The following is a 24489-nucleotide window of genomic DNA, read 5'->3' as shown; positions in this document are numbered from 1 at the left end:
GAGAATGGAGGCGGGGAGCCCCCCTTCTCCTAAAACCTAAGAAAAGGCTTGGAAGTAAGGTAGGGGAGATGGGTTACTCACCTGCTGTGTGGCCATGGGGTGGATGGCGGTTCTAATGCTGGATTTGTTGTCATGGTGGGAAGTGAGGGAGGGGAGGGAGAAGAGAGAGAGGAGATCCAGCCAGTTGCTGAAGGATCTGTGTGTGCGTGCAGCTCCGAGTCAAACCCCCCCAACAAAAATGAGGAGTGGGGAGGAAAAAGGGGAAGAGGGGCGGGCCAATCTCCCCAAAAAGGCTATTACAAATTCATAGCAGCGGTGGCCCCCACCCCCCACGCGCGCACACACACACACACACACACACCCCTCTCCCCTTCTCCAGTTCTATCCTCCACTATTTCCTGCTTTGCCCTTGGGAGAAAACAAGGGAATGATATGTGAGAAGAGTTCTCCCACCCACCCCCTCTCCCCACCGTGCAGTAATCAGAGAGGAAGCTCTCACGCTGTGCCACACACACACACCTACTGGGGAGGGGGGACACCTCCTGCACCCCTAATTTGGGATAGAGCTTTGGCATTCCCTAGGCGGGTGCACCCTCCAGTCCCCCCCCCAAAGCCCTCTTGGCTTCCTCTTGACTCCTCCTCCTCTTCTGCCCACCACTGAGATTTTCCTCAGTTGCCTGAACACCCACCCTCCCCTTTTCAAATGCAGGCAAGACCACTCCCCTCGCTCTTGCTGGAGGTGGAAGAAGAGGAGGAGGAGGAGGAGGGGGCTTTGCCCTTTCTGGCTTCTTCCTCCAACTACATCTCCCTTCACTTTGCAGCAGGAAGGGGAGGGGGGTGGTCTGAAGCTGCGCCCCCTCCCCAATGATCAGCTCACAGCCCGTCTTCCCTTTCAATTTAAGGGCTCATCTAGGGCATGGCTGGTCCTTCTCCTCCGCAGAAAGAGACCCGTCCCCCAACCCTGCACCGCGGGTCTCCCCCCACCCGTCCAAAGCAATGCCAAGGGGTTTTTTCGGGGGAGGGGTCTGTTCACCTTGCGAGACCCTGCGGGATTGGACGGGATGGGGGCTCTCTCTGCCCCTCCCCGTCCCTGCTAAGAGAGAGACTCTGGTGTCCCCCCCCGGTTGCTCCTTCCCCCAAGGGGGCTCTGCGCTGCCCTGCTGTCCCTCCCCCCACATAAGGGAGGGTTTTAAACCCACCCACCCCCGTCCAGGTTGGCAAATCGGGGAGTGGGCTTCAGACCCCGCCACAACTCCTCCAAGAGGAGAGAGCGGGGCTCCACGGTCCTGGCGGGGCCCCCTTCTCCCGTCTCTCTCATTCTCTCCCCTTCCTCCCTCTTCTCCTTTCGCATTCACTCACTCACTCGCGCATACTGACACACACATCTCACATACATCTTCGCGTACACACACACATACACACAAAACCATCATGGCGGCCCCAGGAAGCCCAAAAGGGAACACTCGCCGCGAGAGGGCGGATGGGAAAGGTAGTTTTTTCGACCCGGCCTGACACATCCGGCTCTATGAGCGCTGGGGAGAAAAAGGAACTACAGTTAATATGGCAGGCAAAGATTCCGCGCAAAGCAGTATGGGGAATGTGGTTTCATTTTCCGGCTTGGCGCTTTGGGTGCCTTAGTTGCTAGGGCCAAGAGAGGCGTTTTGGACTACAGCGGCGATGGGAGGCGTCCGCTGGACCCGCACTGCTTCACGGGAAGGGTAGTTTTGCTTAAGCCATCGTATCGTATTGCGTCTTGCTTTCGAAGCGAAATATTTGGACTCCATGTAAGATGACCACTAAGCATTATGGGAATGTATGTTCCTTCATATCTTTATACCATTGGCTCTTAAAACCTCAAGGAGAGCACTTGGACTACAATTAATATGGTGGGCCAAGGGGGGAGAGAGAAGAAATTCAGTCGAATGGAATTGTGGGAAATGGTTTTAGCGTTTTCAAGACTGGCTAGATTCTCACTTTCAATTGAAATTAATAATTAACTGTTATTTGTGTTAATTAACAATTTACACCCTACACCAATCCACATGTGTAGAACCACCTCTTTCTGTTTTGGTCTTAAGTATGTCTGAGCATGTGTAGGCTTTTTTTTTTTTTTACGAAGGGGAAGATGTTTGCATTTTTTCTTAAATAGGGAAGAACTTGCAAGTAAAAATGGACGGGTAACCAAAGTGAATTTAGAAAAATAAAAGTCTAAGGAAAAATAATGGTTTTTAATACCATTATAGCATTCCATGTTCTACAATAGAAAGCACAGTTCCATTCCAAATTTATAATGGCCATTTTAATTTGGACTAAGTAATTAATCAATTTAAAATCATTGAATTATGTTCCAATGGCTTTAAACAAGATACAATAAAATTCATGAGCAATATTTCAAATGCTAAGATAAACATTTCTACACTGCTCAAAAAAATAAAGGGAACACAAAAATAAGACATCCTAGATCTGAATGAATGAAATATTCTTATTAAATACTTTGTTCATTACATAGTTGAATGTGCTGACAACAAAATCACACAAAAATTATCAATGGAAATCAAATTTAGCAACCCATGGTGGTCTGGATTTGGAGTTACACTCAAAATTAAAGTGGAAAAAATCACTACAGGCTGATCCAACTTTGATGTAATGTCCCTAAAACAAGTCAAAATGAGGCTCAGTAGTGTGTGTGGCCTCCATGTGCCTGTATGACCTCCCTACAATGCCTGGGCATACTCCTGATGAGGTGGTGGATGGTCTCCTGAGGGATCTCCCACACCTGGACTAAAGCATCCCCCAACTCCTGGACAGTCTGGTGAAACGTGGCGTTGGTGGATGGAGTGAGACATGATGTCCCAGATGTGCTCAGTTGGATTCAGGTCTGGGAACGGGCAGGCCAGTCCATAGCATCAATGCCTTCGTCCTGCAGGAACTGCTGACACACTCCAGCCACATGAGGTCTAGCATTGTCTTGCATTAGGAGGAACCCAGGGCCAACCGCATCAGCATATGGTCTCACAAGGGGTCTGAGGATCTCATCTCGGTACCTAATGGCAGTCAGGCTACCTCTGGCGAGCACATGGAGGGCTGTGCGGCCCCCTAAAGAAATGCCACCCCACACCATTACTGACCCACTGCCAAACCGGTCATGCTGGAGGATGTTGCAGGCAGCAGAAACGTTCTCCACGGCGTCTCCAGACCCTGTCACGTCTGTCACATGTGCTCAGTGTGAACCTGCTTTCATCTGTGAAGAACACAGGGTGCCAGTGGCAAATTTGCCATTCTTGGTGTTCTCTTGAAAATGCCAAACATCCTGCATGGTGTTGGGCTGTAAGCACAACCCCCACCTGTGGACGTCAGGCCCTCATACCACCCTCATGGAGTCTGTTTCTGACCATTTGAGCAGCCACATGAACATTTGTGGCCCGCTGGAGGTCATTTTGCAGGGCTCTGGCAGTGCTCCTCCTGTCCCTCCTTGCACAAAGGCAGAGGCAGCGGTCCTGATCCTGGGTTGTTGCCCTCCTACAGCCTTCTCCACATCTCCTGATGTACTGGTCTGTCCTGGTAGCGCCTCCATGCTCTGGACACTACACTGACAGACACAGCAAACCTTCTTGCCACAGCTTGCATTGATGTGCCATCCTGGATGAGCTGCACTACCTGAGCCACTTGTGTGGGTTGTAGACTTTGTCTCATGCTACCACTAGCACTGCCAGCATTCAAAAGTGACCAAACCATCAGCCAGAAAGCATAGGAACTGAGAAGTGGTCTGTGGTCACCACCTGCAGAACTACTCCTTATTTGGGGATGTCTTGCTATGCTTTCCACCTGTTGTTTATTCCATTTGCACAACAGCATGTGAAATTGATTGTCAGTCAATGTTGCTACCTAAGTGGACAGTTTGATTTCACAGAAGTGTGATTGACTTGGAGTTACATTGTGTTGTTTAAGTGTTCTCTTTATTTTTTTGAGCAGTGTATTATGAATGTATATTTTAATTGCAACTGAATAGCAGCATACCCAGAGCTAAAGCCTGAATCTGGCAATTTAAGCTTGCCTGTGACTTCACTACAGGTAGTACTCGAGTTAAGATCACAATTGAGCCCAAAATTTATGTTGCTAAGTGAAACATTTGGTGAGTTTGCCCCATTTTACAACTTTTCTTGCCACAGTTGTTAAGTGAATCATTGGAATTGTTAAGTTAGTAACATGATTGTTAAGTTAATCTGGATTTCCCATTGACTTTGCTTGTCAGAAGATTGAAAAAGGTGACCACATGACCATGGGACACTGCAACTATCATAAATATGAATCACTTGCCAAGCATCTGAATTTTGATCATGTGACCATGGGGATGGTTGCAAAGCTGTAAGTATGAAAAATGATCATATGTCATTTTTTTCCATGCCGTTGTAACTTTGAATGTCAGTGAACAGTCATAAGTCGAGGACTACCTGCATTTCTAAATAGAAGTGTTATTTGTATATCTCAGAATCAGCTGGGAAGGGCAACATTATGAAATAATGAAAAATGTCAGCCTAACATGTTTGTGCGAACATCTGTGTGCACATGTGTGGATTTGACATCAAAATGAAACCAATTACTAAATATACGTAAAATGATCTCAAGAAAAGTGATAACTATTGTAAGCATAGAGAAGTTACAGACTATTCTCTTTTAGGTAGAAATATATTTGAATATGTTTTGTAGATGTTTGTTGTGGTTGGTTGCAGTGAACCTGATGTCTGGATTTCTCACTTTTATTCACATATCAAGTTCCCCCAAGGAACTGAGATAGGCATATGTTCTTGTTTAATGGTGTTAAGAGTATCATAGCTGGATGTAAGTTGTTGCAAGTAAAGTTGTGTTTTGCAATTGACTTGATGGTGATTTTGTCAATCTGATGGGTACCCAGCTGATGCTCCAGATGTTTTGGGATAGCACCTTTGGTATTATCTTTGCTTTCTTTTGCCATAATCATCCTGCCTGTGTTTGTAGGTCTTTATACTTTGAATTCTTTTTCTGCTATCCCCAAATACATCTACTATCCATACTTTTCTATCTTTCTTATCCACAATTATTGAATCTGGGGTGCTTTGTGGTATTAACTCTTCACAACAATGTCACTGTTGACAATTCTTTATTTGGTGATTGGTGTTTCTATGCATTAATTTCTTCCCAAAAACCCAGGTCATAATAATTTATCAGTGTAGTATATCTCTGGATCCAAGTAGTGTGTGGCCTTTTGCAATTGACGGATGGAAATTTTGTCAATGCAGATTTTTTAAGTGTCATCCAATGTGCCAATCACCCTGGAACTACCACACCCTATTTATGCCATACTGTAATCTTTCACTTTCAATTTTCAGATCTTGATACTTTGTGATCTTCACCAATTCTTTGTCTTTGATGTTACTGTCCCCTGGTGTTACCACATCAATTATTCACACTTTCTTTTCAATCAGGTGTATCTGATGTATTTATCAGTATTATTTAACCTGCTCACCTGAGCAAACCTAGTCCAGTAACTTGAATTTTCTCCCTTAAATCTTATAGAAATAAACCCTAACTAAATGTTGCCTCCTAGTGGTTAAATGTGATGACTTCCAATGTGAAATGTTTTGAAGGAGCTGTTGCAACCAGATTGCAAGACTGAAGTGCCTGCTTTGAATGTGGAACCGAGCTGTTTTGTTGAGACCCCATAAGGACAAAAAACCCAAGAATATCTTGCATGCAACCAATGCCCCCTTTCAATATTGGCTGGTTCTGTGGCCTTCAGTATTTCTGCATTCCTGTCCTTGCCATCTGAGATGCAGTCTGAAAATGTTTTGGTGCTGATCTTGGTTGTTCATTTGCAGACATTTTGTTAGCCAACTGGGGCACATTATCACTGTTATCAGCCACAAACCTCACATTTGTATTGATGATGTTCCTTAGTTGGGTACTGAAATGTTTGCAGTGAACAATCAAGCTCAGATAGCACCAGAAACTCTACAGTTCCTCTGAGCTATAAATAGTCTACTGACAAAGGTTTAGAAGATGCTTCCTTGTGATCAGGAAAGTGGATAATTGACTCTTTCAACAGGGAGAAAAAGATCAGGAGTCTGGTGACATCTTTTCCAATGAACACATTTTATTAAAAGGCATAAGTTGAGCCCACTAAAACTTCTGTCCATTAATAAAATATCAGAAAAGGTACTATTCCCATGAAAGGCTAACATAGCTATTTTCTTTCAAAGTCTACAATAGTGAACACTGGGAGTTGAAGTCTAAATATCTTAAAGTTGCCAAGGTTGAGAAACACTGGTTTATGTGGATACCTTGGTTAATGAAGATCATCCAAATTTGAAACCTGGGTACTATTAATGGCAGATTTCTAATTCATTGACCATTACTAATCTCCCTTCTCTCTTGTTGCATTCATATGGTTTGTTGATAGCTCTGTTCTCTTAATTTTCTAGGGCTTCACCTTATAATCATGGGCAAAGTATTTCTTGGACAGGCAGGAAAGATTCTAAAGCATACTAAAAATGGAAAGTTCTCAAGTGTTCCATTCATTAAATGAGAAAGTGTGTCTTGCATGGAGCAGCCTATTGCTCCAAGCAATAGTAGAAGAAGCTATGCTTCAGCCATTTCTACATCCTGCTCCAGAATAAACAATAGGCCTGGGAGATAAACGAAGGCAGAAACTGTTGCTGTCATGTGTCTTGATTTTCCATAATGCCCTGGAAGTGATACAGTACTACACTACAGTAGTAGAACAGAAATATTACAGCACTTCTGTAGCATTGTGAGAAATTGATATGATTGCTTACTAGTGAATCCACACGGAGTGATGCTGGTTAATATTAATCTTTCTGGAGACCTGTCAGGCAGCGCCCTGGAAAATAATCTAGTTCTGACTATCAGTGTTACAATCACAATGTTCTACATAGTGGGTCCCATCTTAATTGAGAATGTTAAACTGAGATGGGAAAATTGCTGACATGTCATTCAAATTCTCACTCAACCATGAAATGTAAGGAGGATCTAGACCAGTCACTTTGTCTTAGCCTGAGCACTCCAGGAAAAAATAAATAAATCAACTATTCTCTATACCCTAACTAATTTAACTTGATTGCTATAACCTAACTAACTTGCCCCCTAACCACTTTTTGCAACTTAAAGTTCTATCTTTAAGGAAGAAATTGTAGAGAGGATGCATTATTATCATGAAAAGCAAATAAGCAATTATTGTGAAAAGCAAATAAGCAATTATTGTGAAAAGCAAATAAGGAGGAAACAAGGACATATGTATTGGGAACATTTTTGACAAAGGGAAATAAAGCTTTTTAAGTAGGCATGATGCTCCCGCAGAAAGGATATTATTTTTAAAATAGTTTTCCACAAAGAGGTGGGTTTGGTTGGACAAATGCCGTGATGAGGATTGTCTTTAAACATGTAAACCTAAAAAGAGATCAAGATAAGCTGATACTCTCTGTACATGCACCATCATCTAAACCAGTTGATGAAGCTTCCAAAGGAATAGTGGAAAATATTCTTTACCATGAATGGAATTGAAGGATACTCGCTGGTGATGGCTGATTTAGGCCAGTGTCTCTCAACAGTGGCAACTTTAAGATGTTATTACTTTAAGTTTAAGTAATGGCTGGCTGGGGAATTCTGGGAGTTGAAGTCCACAAAACATAAAGTTGTTAAGGTTGAAAAACACTGATCTACGAGAAGAGCTGCGGTGGCAGTTAGAGTGCAGTACTGCAGACTACTTCTGCTGGCAAACGGCTGCCAGCAGTTCGGCAGTTTGATCCTGACCAGCTGAAGGTGGACTCAGCCTTCCATCCTTCCGAGGTGGGTAAAATGAGGACCCAGATCACTGGGGACAATATGCTGACTCTGTAAACCGCTTAGAGAGAGCTATGAAGCACTATGAAGCAGTTTAAGTGCTATTGCTATTCCTAGAAACTTGAGTTCAACTCAATGGAAAACTTACTTTTAAATGACAGCCTTTTAGTAGGGATGAATAGCAATTAAGTAAGCTTCATAGGCAGGGTACCACCAATCAAGCATATACCTTTGCATGCACACCACAGAACTGCAAAGTAAGATTTGGAGGCACACAACACCCACAGGCCAAACCCCAAAATGTACCAATGTGGAAGTGCAAGACTTTCCCACCTCTGTTCAGGTTCACATTCCATATTAAGGCAAAGTGTGGTTTTGCTTCTTTGGTTGGGCAGGTTGTGTGAATTCTGGCTCAAGCGTTGTCCCAAAGCCCCAAAGGATGCATCCAAAACAACAAGAGTCCAAATCCTAAACAGAACTGTTTCTTCCCAAACCTGGAATGCGCATCATGGAAATTCTGCAGGCAGGATTAAATAACAGAATAACAGAGTTGGGAGGGACCTTGGAGGTCTTCTAGCCCACCCCCTGCTCAAGCAGAAAAACCTTATACCATTTCTTCTTTTTCTTTTTGCATCCTTTCCCCCCAAAATCTGGAGCTGTAATGCGTTCCCTCCCCTCTCCCACGCTGTCAGGGATCCTCTGACCCAAACCATCAGATCTAAAAAAAGCCAACCTGGGTCAGAAGGAGGAGTTAAAATGATAGAGCTGAGGTCTCTTCTACGTCCTAGACAGAAAGAAGGCAGCAGACGAAGCTTTGGAGGGACATTGAATTGGGATGGGAACTTCCTGTCGACGGAGTGGGTGGGAGGGCTGGAACGTGCGCATGCGCGAGCGGGCACATAGGTGATGCGGCTTACCTGTCTTTCCAGCTGCTGGAAGATTGGGGGGGTGGGGGTGGAGAAAGGGGCAGGGTCTCTGAGAGCCCCGCCTCCCCAGAGCTCCCTGCCCAAGAAAAAAGCGGGCTGGGGGGACAGGAGAGCTGCATCCCACCCCGCATCGCAAAGAAAGACTTTTTGTGCGTGAGTATTTGCTTTTCCTAGCAAAATTGTCCTGCAGAAGATAGGGTGGGTAGAGTTTGGGCATCTGCTGGAAAATTGGGGTGGGCGAGGGGGAAATCTTTGCTCCCACCCCCAGGTGGATGGGTGGGATCTGGGAAGGTAGGTTGCAAATGGGGATATCTCTCTCTTTCTTTCTTTTTCTCTCTCTCCTTTCTCTCTCTCCCTCCCTCCCTCCTTCCCTTACCTCTCTTTCTCTCTTTCTTTTTCTCTCTTCCTCCCTCCCCCTCTTTCTCTCTCTCTCTTTTTCTTTCCCTCTTTCCCTCCCTCTCTTTTTCTCTCTCTCTCCCTTCTCCCTTTCCCCCCTCTCTCTTTCTCTTTTTCTCTCGCCTCTCTCTCTCCCCTTGTACCTCCCCCTTTCCCCTATATTTCTTTCTCTCTTTCTTTTTCTCTCTTCCTCCCTCCCTCCCTCTCTTTCTTTTTCTCTCCCCTCCCCTATCCCTCCCTCATTCTCTTTAAGAAGAGACTGGACAGTCACTTGTCTGAAATGTTATACAGGTAGTCCCCAACTTACGATCACAACTCAGCCCAGATGTTGCTAAGGGAGACATTTGTTCATTTGGCCCATTTTGCGACTTTCCTTGCCACGTTTGTTAAACAAATTCATGGCAGTTGTGAAAATGGTAACACTAATTAGTAACAATTAGTTCAGTGAACCTGGCTCCCCCACTGACTTTGCTTGTCAGAAGGTCGCCAAAGAGGATTGGGTGATCCCCCCCTCGGGACGTTGCAACCGTCATAAATATGAACTTGTTGCCAAGCATGAGAAGTTTGATCATGGAGCCACAAGGATACTGCAATGGTTGTAACTGTGAAAAATAGTCATAAGGCACTTTTTTCAGTGCCGTTGTAACTTTGAATGGTCACTAAAAGTTGCAAGTCAAGGGCTGCCTGTATAGCACCTCCTGCTTGAGCAGGGGGTTGGACTTGAAGACCTCCAAAGTCCCTTCCAATTCTATTATTCTGCATTCTGTGTTCTCTCTCTCTATCTCTCCCTCCCTCCCTCTCTCTCTCTCTCTCTCTCTCTCTCTCTCTCTCTCTCTCTCTTTCTCAACAGGGGTGATGGGATAGGACAGAACCAGTTTTGGAACCCTGGGAATTTCCATGGCTTGTTACCAGGAAGGAGGGGGAGGAAGCTTATCAAACCCCCCATGGTGGGATGGAAGGGTTGCCTCATCTGATGCCTGTCAATATAAATCACTTTTTTGTTTAGTTGCCCCAAGGAGGAGAGTGGCCCGCTCTTGGGTAATTGGCATGCACTATTTTGGTGTTATGAATCTTGGAGATAGGCAGTGGTGGTATTCAATTTTTTTTTACTGCCAGTTCTATGGGTGTGGCTTGGTGGGCATGGTATGGCTTAGTGGTTGTGGCTTGATGGGTGTGGCAGGGGAAGGATACTGCAAAATCTCCATTCCCTCCCCACCCTACTAACCTGCTTTCCAGCTCCGTTCTCCTGTGCAAGGCAACCAAAGAAGACCCAGCCGATTAGCTGTGACTCAGTGGGAGGCAGAGAATAGATGGGGGTGGGGCTAGTCAGAGATGGTATTTGCTGGTTCTCCAAACTACTCAAAATTTCCGCTACCGGTTCTCCAGAACTGGTCAAAACCTGCTGAATGCCACCTCTGGAGATAGGAATAGTAGAAGTGGCACTGTAGCAATTGGTGTGGCTGGATGAGCTTGAGAAAAGATGCACCAAGAGATCTTTTGAGAAATGGGCAAGGGGATTGGAGAGACTCTAGTGAAAGTGCCCTACTGCACAAGCCTGAAAGAGACCACGACTGTTGCCAACCCTCTGAAGTTATTGTGTGGTTAATGTGAGGGCAGAAGTCTTCAGGCTCCTCGAGGAAGGATGGACATCAATTAATCAAACATTATCCATCCATCCATCCATCCATCCATCCATCCATCTATCTAATATCAGGGAGTGGTGCTGTGGCCTAGAGGTGGAGCTCTTGCATCATAATCAGGAGGCTGTGAGTTTGATCCTAGGTAGAGAATATGTCTGCTAAACAAAACTCTGCATTGATGTCAGAAAGGGCATCCGGCCATTAAAATATGCTGCTAGCTCCATTTAGTTGCCCAGACTCCACCTCACAAGGGATTATGGGATCATTAAATGCAGGTGATGATATATCAATTGAAGAGAATATGTGTAGCTCAGGATTGAACGCTGGAATCCATGGTGCTTTTCGTTTTGTTGCAAAATTTCATTACCGAACTAGGTAATATCTTCGGTGCTTTTCCCCCTCTATTTATATACAGAGTGTTCTCAACTTATAGCCATTCATTTAGTGACTATTTGAAGTTACATGGGCACTGAAACCACCATAAATGAGTCAGTTGCCAAGTGTCCAGTAGAAAGTTTGCTCTAAATTCAACTTTGAGATTGGAAGCAAATTTTCTGTGCTGGTCAGAGATGGCTTGACAGCTGAGGAATATATTTACCTTTTATGAAGCTTGGATATATTTACCTTTTATGAACCTTGATGATACAGATTAACAGAGTTGGAATGGATCTTGTAGGTCAACCTCCACCCCCCAAAGCAGGAGACCCTACACCATTTCTGACAGATGGCAGTCCAGTCTCTTCTTGAAAGCTTCCAGCGATGAAGCTCCCACAACTTCTGAAGACAACTTCTGTTCCATTGGTTGATTGTTCTTACTGTCAGAAAATTTCTCCTTATTTCTAGGTTGAATCTCTCCTTGATCAGTTCAATCCATTATTCCTTGTCTGGCCTTCAGGTGCCTTGGAAATAGCTTGACCCCCTCCTCTCTATGGCAGCCCCTCAAATATTGGAAGACTGCTATCCTGTCTCCCCTGGTCCTTCTCTTGCTGGACTAGCCATGCTCAGTTCGTGCAACTGTTCATCATATGTTTTAGCCTCCAGTCCATGACCAAGTGAGGATTTGAATTTGGGTGTCTCTAGTCTATCTTCCATTCTCTCCATTACTGTTACCCTGGGTTGGACAGTGGTCAATCCATTCCTGCATCCCAGTAGATGGTCCACTAGAGATTCTTGTGGAGGGGAAAGAAGATGAGGTTGATCAATAGATCAGGGAGAAGAGCAGATTTCACAGCCTATTTCTTTCTTTGTCTTGGGCAGGATTTCCTGGAAGGAGAGCCAGCATGATTTCTTTGATGGAGCAAAGGGAAAAACTACAGGCTGTGAATAAAAATCTGTACCAAGAACCAGAAGAAAAGGAAACCAAGCAAGATGCTCACACAGGTGAGGGGACAGCAAAACTCTGAATTGAATGAATGGGTGGATGGATGATATCTACTACAGTACATGCTGTTGGTAGTAGCAATGGCCATAATACTTAGACTTTACAGCCCTCTCTCTGTGATTTACAGAGTCAGCATGTTGCCCCCAACAATTTGGGTCCTCATTTTACCCACCTCCGAAAGATGGAAGGCTGAGTCAACCTTGAGCCTGGTTGAATTGCCAAATTACAGGCAGCCAGCAGCAGAAGTAGCCTGCAGTACCGTACTCTAACCACTGTGCCACCATTGCTCATAGTAGAAACATAAAATGGAGTTTAAAAAATCTATTGAATCATTTGTTTATAGGTCAGGTTTAGTGCCCGTCTCTCGGTAATTGAAAATATAAACATTTCACTAAAAAAAACCACATTTATATTTATTCTTTTATAATCTTTTTGGATCTTGCTAGAGGATGGAAGGACCATGGTGATTGACGACTGGGAAGAAGAAGAGCCAGAGGAAGAGGAAGAATCTCCAGTTGCCCATGAAGGCCAGGATGTCGAGGGTGCGCTTGAGGTCCCCCCACAAGTCCTGGACTGGGAGGAAGCATGTGAGGCTCTACATAGCAGGACTATCCAGAATGGGGACAGGAAAGCCAGGCCACAGAGAGAAAAAACCGCCAGGGGGAGATGTTTCTGGGGTAACCAACATTGTCGTCTCAGCTACCGCCGTATGGGTACCTTCTCCCCCCATTCTTTAACTGCCCCGATTGCGGGAAGTGGTTTACTCTGAGTTCCCACCTGATCCGGCACCAGCGGGTACACACGGGGGAGAGGCCGTTTGGGTGCCGATCCTGCACCAAGAGCTTCTCTCACAGGTCGGATTTGGTGCGCCACGAGCGCATGCACACCGGGGTCAAGCTGTACCGGTGCAGCCAGTGTGAGAAATCCTTCTCGGAGAGTTCCCATCTCATCCGCCACCAGATGATCCATTCCGGGGAGAAACCTTTTCAGTGCAATGTGTGCGGCAAGTGTTATGGGGACAGGTCCTACCTCACGGTGCACCAGCGAGCCCACACAGGGGCTCGGCCTTACCACTGTGCTCGCTGTGGGAAGAGTTTTGGCCGATCCTCAACTCTCATTCGTCACCAGCGGGTCCACGGGGAGCCAGCGCCTTTCCATGGGGACATATCTCGTCCCCGAGGCATTTGGACAGCATTCGCCTACCTGTTGGGGGATGGGGTCGCAGAGCCCATTCTCTCTCCTCAGAGGACATCCACAGCACCGGCCCCATCCCTTGCGTCATCCATGCTGTCCCTGCCAGCCCCTCCACAGATGGACCCCCGTTCCATGAGGGTTATGGGATAGCAATGGGGGATAGAATAGGAAGAAGGTTGGTCAAATGGCAGAGAATCATCATAGAGCTGAGCCTGCTGGAATAAGAGGACCAAGGATTGGATGGAGAGCAGAGATCACCTTGGTTGCTAGGGTTATCTAAGGCAATCCAATGGAGGAATAACTCCTAATTTTGTGAGAGCTGATGGATCACGTCAAAAAGGTTGATGGAGGGTGGAAGAAGCTCTTGGCTGAGAATTATTTCGTAGTTGGGAATGATAAGAGTTGGATAACTGGAGTGTCTTTTGGTTGTTAAAGATAATTCAATATTGGGGATTATCAGAAAGGCACAACAGGAAGAGCCCAAAGGTGCTTTTTCAGGAAGTAACTGGACTTTCTTGTTTTTTCTTTTGAGGATGTTTCACTTCTCATCCAGGAAGCTTCTTCGTCTTTGACTGGATAGTGGGGAATGGAAGGATTTATATTCCTTGCAGACAGCTGGTATAAATCCCTCCATTCCCCACCACCCTGTCAGAGCTGAAGAAGCGCCTTGCATGAGAAGCAAAATGTCCTCAAAAGAAAAAAACCCAGAAAATCCAGTTGCTTTCTGAAAAAGCACCTTTGGGACAACCATGAGCTGGATGGCTGAGAATCTCTACAGACTTTTAGCACAACAGGAAAGTACTCCAAAGCAAAAGATCAATTGTCTGAGTTACAAAATTGAGTCCCTTGGTTTGGCTGGGATAATTAACTTCCAGGGGAAGGATCTGTTGATTGCCAAGGTAATCTGTGGGGTGATAATTTGGTTTCTGAAGCAGCACTGAAAACGAAGAATGTTGTTGGCTTATCAGTTGCATGGATACTTACATCCTATAGCTATAATAGGTTTTTTTAGGCAACTGGTAGCTGAGAAAAGAATGTTGCCTTGGTATCCAGGTAACTAAAATAGTGGGGTTTTTAGTAAATCTTTTTGGGAAAAGAGGAGGATTAAAAAAAATAGGCCATGTCATTGTACGTGGTTGGTTGTCATGGCAATAGAAAAACATTAAATGGGTTGATGGCTGAAAGAGTGGAGATCGAGGGACTTGATAAGCTTTTTTTGGCTGCTTCACCAAAGGTGGGGGAGGACAGCTGACTGAGATGAAATGTTCAGCAGTTGTGTGGTTGTGTTTACAGAAACGTCAGCATATGCTTACACAAGACCTGGTGTTTGCTGGATTCAGAATCCAAATGCATCTTGGAAATTATCTGCTTGACCACTTTATTATAACCATCTAACCCAGATCCTGAAGATGAAACTCAAATACTTTTGGCCATCTAATGAGAAGAAAGGATTCACTGGAGAAGAGCCCAATGCTGGGAACGATTGAGGGCAAAAGAAGAAGAAGGGGACGGCAGAGAATGAGGTGGATGGATGGAGTCACTGAAGCAGTCGGCGTGAGCTTAAATGGATTCCAGAAGATGGTAGAGGACACAGGAAGGCCTGGAGGAACATTGCCCATGGGGTCATGATCAGTCGGACATGACTTTGCGACTAACAACAACCCCAATCTGGTGCCTTCCAGGTGCATAGGACTAGAACTCCATCACTACGTCAGCCTAGGGCGTTGCTGCATTGCCCGAATAAAATGGAAAGTTGAGGGAAAGCCATACTACATAATTGGGGTTTTTTTGCAAAAAAAATTATTCAATTTTCACATATTAGAGAAAGAAAAAAAATCTTTTTTTAGTGAACAGCATGATTCCAGGTTAACACATTTCCATTACAAACTTGACTTATATTTCATATTCATCTTTCACATTTGATATCTTTTCTTAAACTTACTTTATATATTTTCTTTAATTTTAATCTTCAAGCTTTTCCCATCTTATTTTATAAATCTTCTAATACATTGCTTGATCTATTTCTTTAAATCCTTAATACATCATTATCTATCTTCATATTCATTCTATTTTATCTTCTTATTGTGTCAGATCTGCACTCATCTATTCATCATTCCAGCAATTCACACATTTTCAACATAATAATAATGATGATAATAATAATAATAATAACAACAACAACAACAACAATAATACACCCCTATTGGCCAATTCCAAGGTGCCATCCCTGTGGTTAGACATATCACATAATTAATCCCCCCCTAAGATTCCCATAATTTAACTTTTAAAGTTAACACTTTATAAAAGAAGAAAAAGACACAATAATGATTTTCTAGTAATTACTACATTACATATATCTCTTTTGAATCTGGGTCTGCAAGTTCCCTTTCTCATTACCTTAAGAATATATCTAGATTAAAAAAATTATAGATAAAACAAACATAATTAATCCCATCATTTCATAAGAACTAATATTGTTTCCCCTTTGACATTACTCCTACTTTGTTTGCCACAACTTATTAATTCACTTGTATTATTGATATCTTTATTCTGATTACCTCTCTTAATTTCACAACATAAAGGGAGAAGAAGCAAACAATCACTACAATAGCAAACAATATCAATCCCATCTCCCATCTTGGTACTCTATATTCCACTGTTTTATCATTTCTTATGTTATTGCTTATTAATTCATTTAATATTATTAATATCTTTCTTTGAGTTATCTCTCTTAATGTCATATAAATGGAAAAAAATCACAGCAATACCAAAACAATATCAGTCGATATCTCTCCTTTTAATAATCTATATTTCACAAATTTTCTAAATCTTATCATTTCTTACTTGTTTAAACTAGTCCTTATACTCTTGCGGAACCCTCTTCTTTATAATTCTCAATCAGCCATTATCTCTGTGCCTTTTAATTAAGCAATTCCATTTCATTGTTATGTGCTTGCCATATTCCTTTCTTTCTTTCCAAATCCCATTTCATTCTTGCCCTTTTTTTATCACTTCAATTTCTATCTCCCTTCTTTTCCTTTACCCTGAAGTTTCCTGCTGTTTCCTTTTCTTTTGTACGGTTTTTAGAATAAACCCTCTTTTAATTACAGTGTTGAATCTCCTATTATTCTCTTTCTATTCCTCCTTTGCTTAAATTTCTGTTGAGTCAAGTGTTTATTTAAGATGGCTACTTCTTGCATTGATTTCTTCTTGTTTTTGGTATTTCGAAACCTCCATTTCCAGAAATTGCAATGCGAAACCAAATGATTTGCCTTCTTTTTGTAGCATGTCTTTCATGTTTTTAAGTTTAAGGTCCAATAACGTTACTGCCATCTTTAGACAATGTTTATAAAAGTTTTCCAATGTTTTACTCCTCTTCCAAAGATTTCCAGATTAGCTCCGCTTTTCAATATCCATTGATTAAAGTTGTAATTCAAAAACACCAAACACTTCCACAATTTCCCTTTATTTTCACTTTCACTTTCCAAGGTCCCTATTTTGTAGCATCCTAATTCCAGTTATCAAGTAGATCTAACGATCCAAATTTTAGAATAGAAAGGGATATTTATAAACAATTCCCTTCTCCACTAGATGGCACTCTTCGCTGTGTTTATAGTCAATTCTTTTCCTTTTCTCCAATTTTTCACTCATTCAGAGATTTTAAAGTTCAAATATCAGTAAATCCAAACATTAATTTTCAAATTTTATTTTCCACTTTGACACATCCCAGTCCAGCTTTAATAAATCTTATTCTGTCCTTTGATTCAATTGTTGAATATAAAGACAGATAGATAACTCTACAAATTCTTCCATACAAAATTTCTTTTATTGGATTATATTAGGTATCCTCAAGGTAACTCACAGTTATATCGAGATGCATCTAATGTCCAATTCTTTGCATAGTTGAAATCATAGTGTAAAATGATAGTAATCTTTCTCCTATTTCATCCCATAGTAGTAGAGCCAAAGGAGAGACCCTAGCACGATGCTAGGGTCCGAGCTTCTTAGTGAAAGTTTGTTGGTCGCTGGTGGCCTTTTAGGGTGGACCAGTATTCTTTCTTCCAATGGTGCCAAAGGGCGTCGGAAGGCTGTTGGAATGGATGGTGTGAAGGCATCTGCCTGGGCTGGGGCCTGTATCCAATTGACACACACTATTCCTGAGATTCCCTACCCCAGTTCTGTCTTGAAGGCAAAGGGGGAGCCTCTCGGGCCTCTGACTACTTCAATGCAAGCTAAAGCATCAGGGGCATCTACTCCCAGCAAGAGCAAAATCAGGATCTAAAGCGGGAAAGTGACGAGCCACGTGCTGCAGGTGCGGCATGTTGCTTGCTACCTCTGGCATTGCAATCTTGCGGTCATCTGGTATCCCATCCCATTCTAACACAGGCGGCAGTGGGAATCAGAACTCCCATCTAATGACTCTATGCAGAGTCCAGTAGCTCTCCTCCCCGCCGTGTTTCGTGATGCATTGAACGTTGATATAGTGAAGTGCACCTCTTCCTTCTGAACATCAAAGAGGTCGAAGAATGCAGACCTGGCCAGCGAGCGATTGCTCTGAGGATCCAGTATTACGTACATCTTCACTGCTTCTTCTGGGCGTCCCTCGGGGTAGACGTTGGCCAAGCAGATCTGATGACACGAGCGTGGGGCTGGTGTGTTATCGCACACTGGCGTGCAATTGACACTCACCACTGGCTCCGGGTGTGCTTCTGTAGTATCCTGAGACTCCTTGTGTGCCTCTGTAGCACATTGAGGTTCCTGGTTCGAGGGAGGGTTACGAGATGTTTGCTGTGGTGGCTCAGAGTCTGGATGAAGAGTGGCTGGGTGCTTGTTACTGTTGCATAAGTAATATTGCACCTTGGCTGTGCAGCATTTGGACGGGTGTTTGGATTTGCAACATTGGTAGCAAAATCTGTACGCCCTTGTTAAATCTTTCCTATGGTCCAGGGATTTCTGTGCAAACGCCTGGCACCTGTTCAGCGAGTGTCGAGAGTTGTGTAACGGACAAAACTGGACTCCCTTTGGTCTCGGAAGTCCATTTTGGTTTGTCTCTGACGTTTCTTCGGTCACACTCTGAATGGGTGAGGTAGCAATCTCCGTTTTGTGTACAGACATGAAGGGTTTTCCCCTTGCAGTGTGTGTAGGGCCTGTGGATGGCACATAGTTGCTGGTGGATCTTTTTTCAGTTGGAGGACTAACAGCTCTGAGTCTGCGGGCACAGGGTTGTTGCACGATGTTGCCTGGTGGGCCACGAATTCTTTGAGAAGGGTAAAGGGAGTACCTTTGTGGCGACCTTTGGCCATGAAGGCCTCAGACAACTGGATCCACTGTTCAATTAGCACCTGTGGTAGTTTTCCAATGATTTTGCTTTGCATTTCAAAGTGGTGAAGACGAGCGAGTCCCGGTAACTCGGGATCCCGTTGTGCCGTTCTCAGCTGTATAAGTATATTAGAGAGGTCCCTGAGATGATGAGGCTTATCGATAGGAATTTTCGGAAAGCTATTGAGGCGATCCAAGAGTGATGATTCTACTTCTGTGAGAGCGCCGTACTCTTCATCAAGTCTTTTCCACATCAACCTTTGACTTGGGAAATATACTTTTGCTTTATCACACAAATTCAAATAGCTTTTACTTTTTGGGAGTCCAGATTCAAATTTCCATCATCCTTTTACTGAGCAATCGCAGGAATTCAGATCTACTTACCATTTTACTATTCTGTCCTTTGATTCAATTGTTAAATATAAAGACAGATAGATAACTCTACAAATTCTTCCATACAAAGTTCCTTTTATTGGATTATATTAGGTATCCTCAAGGTAACTCACAGTTATATCGAGATGCATCTAATGTCCAATTCTTTGCATAGTTGAAATCATAGTGTAAAATGATAGTAATCTTTCCCCTATTTCATCCCATAGTAATAGAGCCAAAGGAGAGACCCTAGCACGATGCTAGGGTCCGAGCAAGAGTGAAGAAATCTCACCCAACCCACCAAGGGTCAATTCAGTAACCAATCAGGATTACAGATGTGGCCACATGACATGAACTACATTTCCCAGGATACCTTAACTACATTTACCAGGATGTCCCTTATCGGGACAGCTCCCAATTACTAACTAACTATCCCAAATCCCATTAACTATAACTGCCTGGACAGCACAAACTTTTTTGGTGTCAGGGTTGTATGCTTAATTATTTCAAAGACAAGTTTCTTCTTCTGGCTTCTTCCTTTTTTTAGTACAAAGCCACTTCATCTGTCAGAATTTTTCTGTCTTAATTTCTTTGTCATTTAAATCCACTTTCATAACAATTTTAAAAGATTTCAAAACTGGGGTACCTTATGTCAAAATTCTCCTGGTTTCTATGCTGTCCTCTTTTTCATCTCTCCTCCTGCACAAACTTATTCCAACAGTCTCTTCCTCTTCAAGGTGGCCATGTTGGACCACCGCTTCAGACGTCTTCGGGAGGAAGTGTTTGCCAAGTCAGGGAGGGGATATGCGGTTCCCCTCTACCCGGCTGATAGTCTCCCCTTCCTCCACTGCCCCTATGAGGCGGCTTCTGCCTCAAATCTGGACAATCGAGGCTCTCCGGCGAAGAAGCATGGACCAAAGCCATGGATGATTGCGGCAAAGGTCTGCTTCGGGGAAGTTTAACCGGAAGTTTTCCATACTACATAATTGTTGTTAGGCAAGTTAAATTTGCATCTGAGCTTTGCCGCTTTTAACTGTCCTTTTGAAGAGGGTTAGGCTCATGAGAAGGGAGCAGACCATTGATCATTCAACTGGTAGTGTCTATATTGCTTGGTGGTGGGTCTTTCAGGGAAGTCTTTTCTTGACTGCAGAGTCCTTGACGCTCTCTGAGCTTGGTTGTTTGTTTGCAGGTGTTTTCTTATGCAACTGGACAACAACATCGTCTCTGTAGTTCAACCTACGCTGCACATACACTCTTCTATTAGAACTTCCTCCTGGACGTCAAATATTGCATGGAGGAGGACCTTCTACCCTGCCCTGCAGGATTTCAATGTTCATGATCAGACTGTATGTGCAGAGTTCTGTAGAGCAGGGGTCTCCAACCTTGGAAACTTTAAGACTTGTGGACTTCAATTCCCAGAATTCCTCAGCCAGAGTTGAAGTCCACAAGTCTTAAAGTTGCCAAGGTTGGAGACCCCCTGGTGTAGAGCTACAGAGAAGGGGAGGAGGGCACCATTTTACGGGTAGTCCTCGACTTGCGACCACAATTGACCCCCAAATTTCTGTTGCTAAGCGAGACATTTGTTAAATAAGTTTTGCCCCATTGTACGACCTTTTTTGATGCAGTTGTTAAGTGAATCACTGCAATTATTAAGTGAGTAACATGGTTGTTAAGTGAGTCTGGCTTTTCCATGGACTTTGCTTGTCAGAAGGTCACAGAAGGAGATCGTGTGACTCCGGGACACTGCAGCTGTCATAAAATAAGAGCCAATTGCCAAGATTCTGAATTTTGATCATATCACCATGGGGAATGCTGCAAGGGTCATTAAGTATGAAAAACGGTCACAAGTCTGTCTTCAGTGCCATTGTGACTTCAAACGGTCACTAAATGAAATGTTGTAAGTTGAGACTGCCTTTCTGTGCCCATGATAATTCTTAATTGCAGTAATTCACTTAACAACTGTGGCAAGGTAGGTCATAAAATGGGGGAAAAATTGCCTTAATTGTCTTGCTTAGTGACAGGAATTTTGGGCTCAATTGTGGTCGTAAGTCGAGGACTACCTGTATCTTCCTACAAACACTTGGAAGCATAATGGTCTTCAAGCTGCCACAGTTAAAAAATACTGCCCTAAGGGCAGAGGAAAGAATTGGATTTGATTGTCATCTTTATCATGGACTACAGGCAGGGGTGGGCTTCAAAATTTTTAGCAACGGGTTCTCTGTCCAGTTGCTGGGTGGGCGTGGCCATGGTGGGTGTGGCCTAGTTGGCCTCCTGCACCAAGGCAGGGAGGGGGGCATTTTTGCTGTCCCTGGGCTCCGGAGGCTTTACTCAAGTCTCCAGGAGGGTGAAAACGGTCTCCCCAGGCTCCGGAGGCTCTCTGGAAGCCAGAAACAGGCCCATTTCCGGCCTTCCCAAACTTCTGGGAGGCCCATTTCCCCCCCCTCCCTGAGCCTCTGGGAGTGCCCTGCACTTATCTGCATCCAAAACGGGGGGACTCCTGGGAAGGGAGGGTGGGTGGGGCCAGCCAGGAGTGGGATTTGGGGGTTCTCCAAACTGCACAGAATCTTAGCTAGGGGATCTCCCGAAACCCTGCGAACCCCCAACAGCCCATCCCTGACTACAGCGTAGTCTTTGAATTACGACTATTATTGAGCCCTGCAATTACAGTCTTGATGGCCCCAAAGCAGGTTATTGCGTAACCAGATCCAATTTTATGCCCCCTTTTTTGCTGCTTTCATTAAATCAGGGGTCTCCAACCTTGGCAACTTTAAGACTTGTGCACTTCAACTCCCAGAATTCCTCAGCCAGCTTTGGCAGCTGAGGAATTCTGGGAGTTGAAGTCCATAAGTCTTAAAGTTGCCAAGGTTGGAGACCCCTGCATTAAATGAACCTATTGTTCTCTATGGGGCATTTTTTTTTTGCCAAAAAACAGAAGTTAAACACTGATTTTCCTCTCCCCAAAATGTCAATCACAGTCAAATGACTGGTGGTCACTGCAAATGCCTACAAAGTGCCTGAAATGTGGTTACATGAATGCCTGGGATGTGTGTGGAAGTGAGCAGATGTCAGATTTTCAAAACTGGGTCTTAAGTAGCTTTTTTCAGGCCGGTCATAACTTAAGGTGAGGACTATATATGACTAATTCCCCCCCCCCATCTAATTTAGGCTCCCCCTCCTACAGTTGTTAAATTTCCACTGTTCTCCATTCTCCAAAGCAAATGACTTTTTCCTGAATTCTTCTAGAGTTCCCTTCTCCAATAGAAAATAATTCAAATTGTTTCTTCAGTTTTGGGAGCTGTAATCCAACACACCTGGAAATTGCCAATTTTCATTTACCTTCTGGGAAAAGGAGAAGGATAAAAATTAGTAAGGGTTATTGTTGGGGCTGGTATCCATCTTGGGAATAAATCCTTTTACATGAAAACGGGCAAGCTTTGGACTTTCTCAGTTCTAGAAGACAACAAATGTATTTATGACTGTTTGGGTATTCTTTACCCTTCTTGTTTTCCTATACAGTAAATACATAATTTAAAAGACATCAGACTTGTCATTTAATAGACTTAGGTGACAAACAAAATCTGTTTTTGCTCAAAATGTGTTTGCCTGTGTGTAAAATCCCGTTTGTAAAGCACACACACATAAAACTCCCATTTGTATTTAGCGGACATTCTGCTTTAACGGATACTCCTCTGCTCCCATCAGCTTATTAAATTGAAGGTTTGCTCCATTTGTGTCCTAGTTATTAATTTGTACTTAACAGTCTGTTTAGAAGAGGAACTCTTCATTGAACAAGTTATAATAACTGAGTAATACAAAGACAGGATCTGAAAAAGCCACTTGAGGTTTATAGTGCAAAAAACCTGACTTTATGGTAATACATAAAAATAATGGTGTTTTTTTTTAAATCACCACTTTTATCCTTAAAACTAATTTTAGTTGGGTGTTCCCATTGCCTTCCGCAGCAGATAGAAAGATTCCATATCATACCTTTATGATTTTTACAAATAACTCAGATGGTGAACATATCCAGCAGACCTTCCTCCTCTCATTTTCCCCACAACAACCCTGGAAGTGACTTGGGCCGAGAGAAAATGACTGGCTCAAGGTTACCCAGCTGGTTTTCTTGGCTAAGGCGGAACTAGAACTCAGGGCCTTCTTGCCTGGTGCCTTAACCACTGGACCAAACTGGCTCTCATAAGTTTTATTCATTTGTAATACAAGCCACTTTGAAAGATCTAAGAACATTTACATAAAAACTCCAGATACCAAATTGCCAAGGATCTTTGAGTGCTAAATTTTCCATGCAGTATTTTTAAGCACTGAATGCCAGGGATCACAAATTGTGCTTCTCCCTTATTCATCTCGCAGTTCGCAATTCAATCTCCTCCAGATGTCTTAGAATTAAAGTCCCATTGTCCAGTTAAGAAAATCAGTCTGCCTGAGAATTAAGATGGTGTAATCCACATCTCTAAACATCCAGTATGGTGGAGGACTGCTGTTTTCCTTGAATCTCTTCATAACTTTGGGCTCTGATGCTAAGAGGACTCCTGTTTGTTGAAGACTTGGATGAGAGACCACCAGGTGTTTTTTCCCCCCTGGTCTCCACTTCTACTTTTTTTTTTTTTTTTTACTGCTCGTTGCTTTGCTCCTTTGTTCACAGAGATATCCCAATGAGAGAAAAGGAAGTCAAAATTTCTAATCTTTCAGAATTCTCTCTTTGTCACGGTTACACTAAGCAAGTGAAGTTCTTCTGCTTGCACCAGTCAGTTGATGGATTGTTAGCTCTTTTTCTCAGTTAATACAACACAGTATTTTGTAAATCTGCTAGAGAAAGCTGGCAATTCGTCATGGCTATCCTGAAGACCGGTGTGATTGAGGTAAGAAGGCTCAATTGGCTTAGGTACTGTAGCAAGTTAGCACCCACCCTTCTCCTAGAAAAATGAAATATTCTAGGAAATATTAAAAAGGCAGAATATTTCCCCTAAAACAGAAATAGAAATTGTAAGGGACACAGAAACTCCACCCCAGCAGATATTTGGTGCCAGCTTATTTACAACACAAATGACCCTCACCCTGAGGACACGATAGGATTAGCCCTCACTCAGATCCAAACAAGGACAAAGTCATTAAGCCATAATAGGAGTTGCCCAAAGCCTCTTCATTACATTACCCAGCAAGATTCAACCAAGCCTGGGACTCAAGACAACCTACAAAGTTACCCCTGCATGGCCCCATGGGAGTCTGACAATCAGGATACATTTCTTTCACAGGAACAGGAAGCAAGTTCAAAGTCCAAAAAGAGTTTATAAATCTCTCTCCCTCTCTCATCCATGTGCTCTTTTTTGTCCAGGAGTTCAAATCATGTGATCTTCCACCAATAAACCATCCTTCCAAGCAGTCTCCATGTTTCCAGTGTCTTCCCGTT

General features: G+C 43.5%; 1 protein-coding gene and 1 pseudogene across 3 annotated transcripts in view; one reads left to right on the top strand and one right to left on the bottom strand.

The window, feature by feature from the left end:
* FBXL19 (F-box and leucine rich repeat protein 19) overlaps positions 1-1436 on the bottom strand; it is a 37490-nt gene extending 36054 nt beyond the window's left edge. For both annotated transcript variants that reach the window (XM_026683482.2, XM_026683484.2), the window contains exon 1: positions 82-1436. The gene's annotated coding sequence lies outside the window, so the exon portion shown is untranslated. The remainder of the gene's footprint in view (positions 1-81) is intronic.
* A 7258-nt stretch (positions 1437-8694) lies between these two features.
* LOC113422503 (uncharacterized) lies at positions 8695-14469 on the top strand (annotated as a pseudogene). Its single transcript, XR_015745805.1, has 3 exons — positions 8695-8960; positions 12056-12178; positions 12626-14469. The product of XR_015745805.1 is annotated as an uncharacterized LOC113422503 (transcript).
* The last annotated feature ends 10020 nt before the right edge of the window (positions 14470-24489 follow it).

The sequence above is a fragment of the Notechis scutatus genome, chromosome Z, assembly GCF_049901735.1.
Source record: "Notechis scutatus isolate UNSWTSFEM ecotype Mainland chromosome Z, rNotScu1.2, whole genome shotgun sequence".
Lineage (NCBI taxonomy): Eukaryota > Metazoa > Chordata > Lepidosauria > Squamata > Elapidae > Notechis > Notechis scutatus.
This window is presented reverse-complemented; position numbering and strand designations above follow the sequence as displayed.